Source organism: Somniosus microcephalus, chromosome 6 (genome assembly GCF_052327205.1).
Source record: "Somniosus microcephalus isolate GS21.2 chromosome 6, FLI_Smic_1.0, whole genome shotgun sequence".
Lineage (NCBI taxonomy): Eukaryota > Metazoa > Chordata > Chondrichthyes > Squaliformes > Somniosidae > Somniosus > Somniosus microcephalus.
The window spans coordinates 98,268,058-98,277,154 of record NC_140992.1 but is presented as its reverse complement, the minus strand read 5'-3'; the positions used below and the strand labels follow the sequence as shown (position 1 = coordinate 98,277,154).

General features: G+C 49.9%; 1 long non-coding RNA gene across 1 annotated transcript; it reads left to right on the top strand.

The window, feature by feature from the left end:
• Positions 1 to 580: 580 nt before the first annotated feature.
• Positions 581 to 6,927, top strand: LOC147115943 (uncharacterized). Its single transcript, XR_015078593.1, has 2 exons — positions 581 to 658; positions 6,225 to 6,927. It is a non-coding gene; the product is annotated as an uncharacterized LOC147115943 (long non-coding RNA).
• Positions 6,928 to 9,097: the final 2,170 nt, after the last annotated feature.

Here is a 9,097-nt window from a genome sequence, read left to right as displayed (position 1 = left end):
CCAGAGCCAGAAACACAGGCACTGCTCCATTAATTGTCCAGTCAAGCATACATTTCATCTGTCATGTAGTAAACAAATCCAGATAAGGTTTTTGTTTACTCTTTTAGACTGTGAGTGTCTATTTCAGGATACTGCTGAGAATGGCAAGGCTGGTTTCACCAGCAACACCTCCGACTATAGTTGATTATCAATTAGCACACACTTGGGTTTCAATATATTGTCAAAATGTTGGCCATTCTTAAGGTGCTTTTTCATTGTACCTGTACTACTGGCTTTGGCAAAGCAAAGCAATACCTGCTTACTAATGCATCTCTCTTTCCTCTATTACCATCCAATGCCTCTTTGCATCAGGTGCCAGGCAAATTAGAGCAACAGACTCCAAATGTAGTTCATAAGATTAATTGAAAGCACGGGTTTCAACTGGGCCATGGTATTGTACATGTAGACATTGAGCTCCGAAAGTAAACTCCAGATTGTGAGGGACACAGGTCACTTATGGGAGATATTGATTGTGCTAACCCAATAGAGTAACTAGGATTCCACTCCAGAGCCAAGAGCACAAATTCTTTATAATCTAGGCTGACACTCCAGTGCAGTACTGAGGGAATGCTGTGCTTTCGAATGTGACGTTAAACCGAGGCCCTGTCTGCTCTCTCAGGTGAATGTAAAGGATCCTATAGCTTGCTTTCTTTCCTTTCCTTCCTCAGTTGTGGTGCCCTCAATGGTCAAGTGGCTTGCTGACATTTACTGTCTGGATGAGCACATGAAGAATGGCCACTTGAGTGAGATCCAAGAGGATCGCTGACACTTGTGGAGTTAGTGTGTGATTCAGTGCCTTCAGGAGGAAAAAAGCAGGCGGGTTGAGGTGGGTAGTGGGGTTATTTCAATTCTGTTTGCAAAAGTTTTCCACTTCAATTTTCGTGTTCCATTACATAAAAGTGATAAAGCATGTTTTTTTCTAACTATGCTACCACTCTCTAAACTGCTCTGAGACAGATTTTATCCCTTTCCCTCAACCAGGCTGGTGGCTGGGAGGGGGTGGGGGGGGGGTGGGGGTGGGGTGGACGGGGAGTAGCTCACGCATTTGAACAACATGAATATAAGTCCCAGGTGGGGGTTTGGAACAAGCAGCAGAGTGGGAAGAGGGGGGCGATCGAGACGACGGTTTGAGTCGGGGGAAGACTCCTGCTCCTCCTGGCATCACAGAAAGGTATTTGTAAAATTACTTTTTAGTAGGAATCCTGAGTGAAGCAGACCAGACACTTGCCCTGCTCATTGCTACCTAATATCACAGACGGGGCCCAAAACAGGTGTTCGGCCCCTCATTTTGATATGTAAGGCCTGTTTTAAGTGGTTGCCAGGGATGCTTGAAAAATGGCCTGCCCCAATTTCAGGTCAGATGTTTTTCTGTGTCCTTGACCTTCATACCTGAAATTGGACCTCATGCCCATTTTACACCTGTTTTGGTCCAATTTCTACCTCTTTAACTTGTTGTGGGTAACTTTGATCTGCACATTTTGAGCAGCGTTTACTGAAGACAAATGGCTTTTTAATCTGATTCCTCTCAGTGAAATATGGATGTATTAATGCAGGATGGTTTTCAAATTTCTCAATCAAACAATTGCTTACTGTAAATGACTCACCTAAATCTGACAATGTATCTGCAAGGTCCCTCCTTTCATCTTTAAAGACACCCTGCCTTTGTAGCCCATTGGGGTCGATTTTCCTGAAGCTGTCGGGAAGAAGGCGGGACTACAACTTTTGGGTTTTAGACCCACCTACTTCGACATCCGGCCAATCCGCACGATTTTCCCTTGATTGACCTTGTTGAGCCCACCCAGCGGGCTCAGCAGGCCAATTAAGGGTCACCCGGCAACAGGTGACATCACAGACTGCAATTTCATCTGTCAAGAGTTCTTGATAGATGAAATATCAGTGTTTCACAGCTGTTTGAAGCTGCCAAACACTGACAGTCAGAGTTCTAACATGAGTCCTTTTGCACAGACTCAGTTAGAAATCTCGCCGGACACTCAAAGCTGAAGGCTGTCACTTTTGACAGATCACAGCCGTTCAGCTTTAAGTGCCGGCTGAGTGATGGGCTCCCGACAGCTACAGGAAGAAAGGCTGTTAAGGTAAGTACAGGTAAGTAAAAGTTATTTACACACTTCAGACACACCAAACACACTTACCTTTGCACTCATGCACCCATCACTCACCTGAGCACTGACATCGCGACCCCTCCAAGTCCTTCAACCCGACGGCCCGCCTGCTCTACCTGGCGTGGTTTGGAGCCGTCGGGAATCCCACACGAAATCCCTCAAAATAGGGATTAGGCTAAAAACTGCCTGTTAACTCCCTGCAAGGTCCCATAAACAGCAGTGAAATGAATGACCAGCTGCCAAAGCAAATCAGCACAATGGCTGGCAACAGTCAGAATGAGTGAGCTCTAGGATTTGCAGCAGAAGCTGACTTCCCTCATGTCCAGGACATTATTGATTGGACTTATTGACTGTAAAGTGACTTGGGATGTCCTGAGGTTGTGAAAGGTGCTATATAAATGCAAGTCTTCCTTCCCTTCCCCTTCCTTCTAGGACAGATGTGTGGGGTGTGATGAAATATGCCGTTCATCAGGCACTGTATTCTCTGTGTTCTCAGGCACTGTATTCTCTGTGTTTAGTTTAGTTTCAGTTTCATTTCCCCATCGGTACTGTATTGTGTGTAGGGCTCCGCCCATACCTGGCCACTACTTAAGCAGGCTGCACTGCCTCACAGGCAGTGCAGCAGATCTTTGGATGGGAGACACTTCTCCACTGTGTATTACTTTCTTAGTTAATAAAAGCCTTGCTTTGCTCCGTTAACGTCGAGTCTCGGATTCATTGAGGCACATCAATTTTATTAACTAAATTTTCAACGCAATGGATCAACTCTTGAAACCCGAACGTTTGGATTTGGACCAGCATGCTTCGGACACATCGGCACGCTTCGGACACTGGTTTAAGTGTATGGAATTCTTCCTGGACAATTCCGTAGCCGTCACAGGCGCTACGGACGCCGAAAGTATGAAACTCGGAATCCTGCGGAATTGGGTAAGCCACCGAGTTTACCCCCTCATCCAAGACGCCGACACGTACCCGGCCGCCTGCGACATCCTAAAGCTGCATTACCAGCAGCCTACGAATGAGGTGTATGCTAGGCATCTGCTCGCTACTCGCGCACAGCGACCTGGGGAATCGTTGGATGAGTTCCTAGTCACCCTGAAAACGCTTGGCAAAGACTGCAAGTGCCAAGATGTAAAAGCCGCAGTGTACACTGACGAGCTTGTTCGTGATGCCTTTATCACAGGCCTCAGCTCCACTTACATCCGGCAGAGACCACTGGAAAAAACGGGATTGGACCTGAAACAGGCTGTGGACACAGCGCGATCCCTAGATGTGGCCCAGAGAAACTCGGACGCCTACTCTTCAGCCCGCACCGCCCACGCCGCCACGTGTGCACCAAGGGCGCCGCCATCTTGGAAGGCATCTTCCCCACCCGGCAGCCCGACACCGTCGGGGCCCCGCTCTCCCCCCAGAAGCCCTACGACAGCTGCGACGCGTCGGGGCCCCAACTGCTACTTCTGTGGGCAGCCGAAGCACACCAGAAACCTGTGCCCGGCGAAAGGCACCACCTGCTTCAAGTGTGGTAAGAAGGGGCACTTCGGGAAGGTGTGCAGAGGGAACCCCACTGGAAAACCCGCCACCGCCGCGTGTGCGCCGTGGGAGCGGCCATCTTGGACGCCATCTTGCCCGACCTCATGGGGTCCGCCATTTTGTGAGCAGACAGCGTGGACGCCATCTTGTCTCGATCAGGGCCCTACAGTGGCATCGGTCACAGTGGACCAGACCAGACCACACCCGCTATCCAAATCAATGGTGGACATCGAGGTAAACGGGTGCGGGGTTAAATGTTTAATTGACAGTGGAAGCACGGAGAGTTTTATCCACCCTGAACTAGCACAACAACTCTCTCTAATGGTGGTCCCTGCTCGGGGCACCATCTCTATGGCTGATAAAACCCAGACATCGACCGTTATGGGTTACTGCGCGGTACAATTGTCCGTTAACGGAACTGTATACGATAATTTTAAATTGCTAATCATGAAGAATCTATGAGCGAGCGTGATCTTGGGCCTGGATTTCCAGTGCTGCCACCAAAGCATCACGCTCAATTACGGTGGGTCCCAGCCGCCCCTCACAGTATGCAGTCTGGCTACCCTGAAGGTAAAGCCGCCTTCGCTATTCGCGAACTTTACTCCCAACTGCCGGCCAATAGCGACCAAAAGCAGGAGGTACAGCTGGGAGGACATGCGCTTTATCGCGACCGAGGTGGACAGGCTGCTGAGGGAGCACGTCATTGAACGCATCAACAGCCCGTGGCGCGCCCAAGTGGTAGTGGTGAGGGGTAGCGAGAAGAAACGGATGGTGATCGACTATGGCCAAACGATCAACATGTACACCCAACTAGACGCCTACCCGCTACACCGCATATCAGAAATGGTGAACCAAATTGCCCAATACCGGGTGTTCTCCACCATCGGCCTCAAGTCAGCGTACCACCAGCTCCCTATCAGACCAGAGGACCGCCCGTACACCGCCTTCGAGGCGAACGGACACCTCTACCAATTCCTCAGAGTCCCCTTTGGGGTGACGAATGGGGTCTCGGTCTTCCAGAGGGAGATGGACCGCATGGTCGATGACCACCACTTGCAGGCAACCTTCCCCTACCTCGACAAAGTCACCATCTGCGGTCACAACCAGCAGGATCACGACTCGAACCTCGAGAGGTTCCTGAAAACCGCACAAAAACTCAACCTCACTTACAACGAGGACAAGTGCGTTTTCAACACCACGCGCCTCTGCATACTAGGCAGCGTGGTGGAGAATGGGGAAATTGGATCAGACCCCGACCGATTGCGCCCCCTACGGGAGCTGCCCCTGCCCAACACTCCCAAAGCCCTGAAAAGGTGCCTGGGGTTATTTTCTTATTATTCCCAATGGGTCCCCAACTACTCCGACAAAGCCCGCCCCCTCTTGAAAGCATCCTCTTTTCCGCTCTCTGCTGAGGCCCACGCCACCTTCAAAAGCATTAAGCAGGATATTGAGCGGGCCACGCTACAGGCAGTGGACGAGAACACTCCCTTTCAAGTGGAAAGTGATGCGTCTGACTTTGCCTTGGCGGCCACCCTCAACCAGACGGGGCGGCCCGTAGCTTTCTTCTCGAGGACCCTCCAAGGGCCCGAGATCAGACACTCCTCCGTGGAAAAGGAGGCCCAAGCCATCGTGGAGGCAGTGTGCCACTGGCGCCACTACCTAGCCAGCAAACGCTTCACCCTACTTACCGACCAACGGTCGGTAGCGTTTATGTTTAATAATAAACAGAAGGGGAAGATTAAAAATGATAAGATTCTCAGGTGGCGGATCGAGCTCTCCACCTTCGAGTATGACATAATTTACCGGCCAGGGGCCCTTAACGAATCCCCCGACGCCCTCTCACGAGGGATGTGTGCCAGCGCCACCGGGGATCGGCTACAGACGCTCCACAACGACCTCTGCCACCCAGGGGTCACGCGGCTGTTCCACTTCATAAAGTCCCGCAACTTACCCTACTCGACTGAGGAAGTTCGGTCTCTGACCAGTAACTGCCGCACTTGCACTGAGTGCAAGCCTCGGTTCTACTGCCCAGATAGAGCCCACTTAATCAAAGCTACACGGCCCTTTGAGTGGCTCAGCTTAGATTTCAAGGGCCCCCTCCCGTCAGTCGACCGCAATGTTTACTTCCTGAACATTGTGGATGAATACTCCCGTTTCCCATTCGCCTTCCCCTGCCCAGACATGACCAGCGCCATGGTCATTAAATGCCTCAACAGCCTGTTCTGTCTGTTCGTTATGCCGAGCTACATCCACACGGATAGGGGGGTGTCCTTCATGAGTGAAGAGCTAAGCCAGTACATGCTGTCCAGGGGGATCGCCACGAGCCGTACCACCAGCTACAACCCCCAGGGTAACGGCCAGGTGGAGCGAGAGAACGGGACAGTATGGAAAGCAGTCACTCTAGCTCTGAGGACCAAGGGCCTCCCTATCTCCCGCTGGCAGGAAGTCCTCCCAGATGTGCTCCATTCGAGACGGTCGCTATTGTGTACTGCCACTAATGCCACGCCTCATGAACGAATGTTTGTCTTTCCCCAGAAATCCACCTCAGGCGTATCCATGCCGTCATGGCTCTCCACCCCAGGTCCGGTATTTGTACGAAGGCATGTGAGGGGCCACAAGACAGACCCTCTCGTGGAGTCAGTGCACCTACTCCACGCCAACCCCCAATACGCGTATGTCCGGCACGCCGACGGAAGGGAGGACACCGTGTCCATAAAAGACGTCGCCTCAGCCGGTAACGACAACACCCACGACAACAACAGCAACAGCGATCACAGCAACTCTTACCCACCCACTACTCTTTCATCACCCCCGGAAGAACATCGACCAACGGTGCCCCCACCAACTACCCCTTCAACAACCCTGGCGGCGCCCCCGGCAGAGACCCAGGAGGCCACCGGGGACACCCAGCCGACACCCGCGGCACCACGTCGGTCACAGAGGACTATCAAACCCCCGAACAGACTAAATCTATAGAAGGGGTGAATGTGATGAAATATGCCGTTCATCAGGCACTGTATTCTCTGTGTTCTCAGGCACTGTATTCTCTGTGCTTAGTTTAGTTTCAGTTTCATTTCCCCACCGGTACTGTATTGTGTGTAGGGCTCCGCCCATACCTGGCCACTACTTAAGCAGGCTGCACTGCCTCACAGGCAGTGCAGCAGATCTTTGGATGGGAGACACTTCTCCACTGTGTATTACTTTCTTAGTTAATAAAAGCCTTGCTTTGCTCCGTTAACGTCGAGTCTCGGATTCATTGAGGCACATCATGGGGCTTCTGCTTGCCTCACCGATGCTGAGAGGGAGAAGAAGCAATGTGCACGCAGGATGGGGAGGTGTTGAATGGCAAGCAAGTGTTTGGAGTGCGACGTAAGGAAGAAGTAGTGAGAGAAGTCTCTCATTTTACAATGTCTACCAAGAGAGAAGAAAAATTGGGTTGGGGTATAAGAGTAAGGAAGTCTTGCTGCAATTGTACAGGGCTTTGGTGAGACCATACCTGGAGTACTGTGCATAGTTTTGGTCTCCTTATCTAAGAAGGATATACTTGCTTTGGAGGTGGTGCAACGAAGGTTCACTAGATTGATTCCTGGGATGAGAGGGCTGTCCTATGATGAGAGAAAGTGTAGAATGGGCCTATACTCTCTGGAGTTTAGAAGAATGAGAGGTGATCTCATTGAAACATACAAGGTTCTGAAGGGGATTGACAGGGTAAGTGCTGAGAAATTGTTTCCCCTGGCTGGAGTGTCTAGAACTAGGGGGCATAGACTCAGGATAAGAGGTAGGCCATTTAAGGCTGAGATTAGGAGGAATTTCTTCACTCAGATGGTTGTGAATCATTGGAATTCTCTGTCCCAGAGGGCTGTGTATGCTGAGTCTTTGAGTATATTCAAGGCTGAGATAGATAGATTTTTGGACTCTAGGGGAATGAAGGGATATGGAGATTGAGTGGGAAAGTGGAGTTGACGTCGATGATCAGCCATGATCTTATTGAATGGCAGAGCAGGTTTGAGGGGCCGTATGGCCTACTCCTGCTCTTATTTCTTATGTAGAATGCTGCTGGTGGCTGCTGTGAAGGTAGCAAGGAAGAGGTGGAGTGTGTTGTCAGTGTTGTTGATTCCTCATCCAGCTTCACGTTCCAATATCCATTTCTGGCATCTAGTTTTGAGAAAACCTTGGCTCCTGCCAGTGATGGCGTAATCTCCTCTAGCGTTGTGGTGGGATAGTGGTCCCTCTTTATCACCTGGTTTAGATCTTTGGGGTCCAAACATATTCTGAGACGCCCGTTTGGCTTTTCTCATACCACAATTGAGTTTACCCAGTCTGTGGGTTCAGTGACCTTTACGATCACTCCCTTTTCTTCCATCTCCTTTAGCTCTCTTTCAAGCTTTGTCTTCAGCTCGATGGGTACTTTTCGTGGAGCATGGATAACGGGCTTTACCTCTGGATCAATGGTGATGTGGTATTGGAAATCTCCAAAACATCCCACTGTATCATCAAAACATTCCGGATACATGTCTACCAAGTCTTTTCTACTCTTGATTTGTGGGCGATTTTCCAGTGGGGTGTTGCTGTCTATCCTCAGTGACGTTTTCGTCAGCTCATGATTCACTGAGATCAATCTCAACTTCTCACAGCTGTTTAATCCCAGGATCGCTGGCCCCTCAGTGTCGGTGACATAGAACATGCAGTTGATGTTCTTTCTTTTATGTGTTCCTTTGACAAAGGTTATTCCAAGTTGTTTAATCTCACTCCCCCCATATGCTGTCAGCGTGACATTACTTGCCTTTAAACAACTGTTTTTCGGGTAGCCATCTTCTCTCAAGTTTTCGTGAAAGATCTGCTGGTACAGTCTCAATGGGAGAATGTTGTTCTGAGCCCCTGTGTCCAGCTTCAACTTTAAGTTGATGGTTGTGGGCTGACCTTTGATCCTCTTTTCGATTTGGATGATGGTGTGCAATTCTCTCCTCGGAGTATTTTTCGCTCTGGACATCTCGTGAAGCTGTATCTTTATGGTTTCGATGTTTAGTGTAATCATCATCATCCTGCTCATCCATGGCATGGATATTGTGTTTCTTTCTCTTGTTCTGCTGTCTGCCTTTGTTTTTGATGTATGTTCCTTCTTTCTTTGTTCTACACCTCTTTTCCCAGTGGTTTAGTTTGCCACATGCATTGCAGCTTGTTCCATATGCTGGACATTTCCTCCTGTCTGTATAATCGTGCGGTCTTGCACAGTTTCTGCACATGTTTCTCCCATTGTCATGTGCATATCTTTGTGTGTTGTACTTTTCTCTCACTGTATCCACTCTGTTGTCCGTCTCAGAAGCCGTCCGCATGTCAGCCGGTTGAGAAATCAACATTCTCATTTGCTGCTTCATGGCTTCATGAGCTCTCACAGTATCTATAGCCTC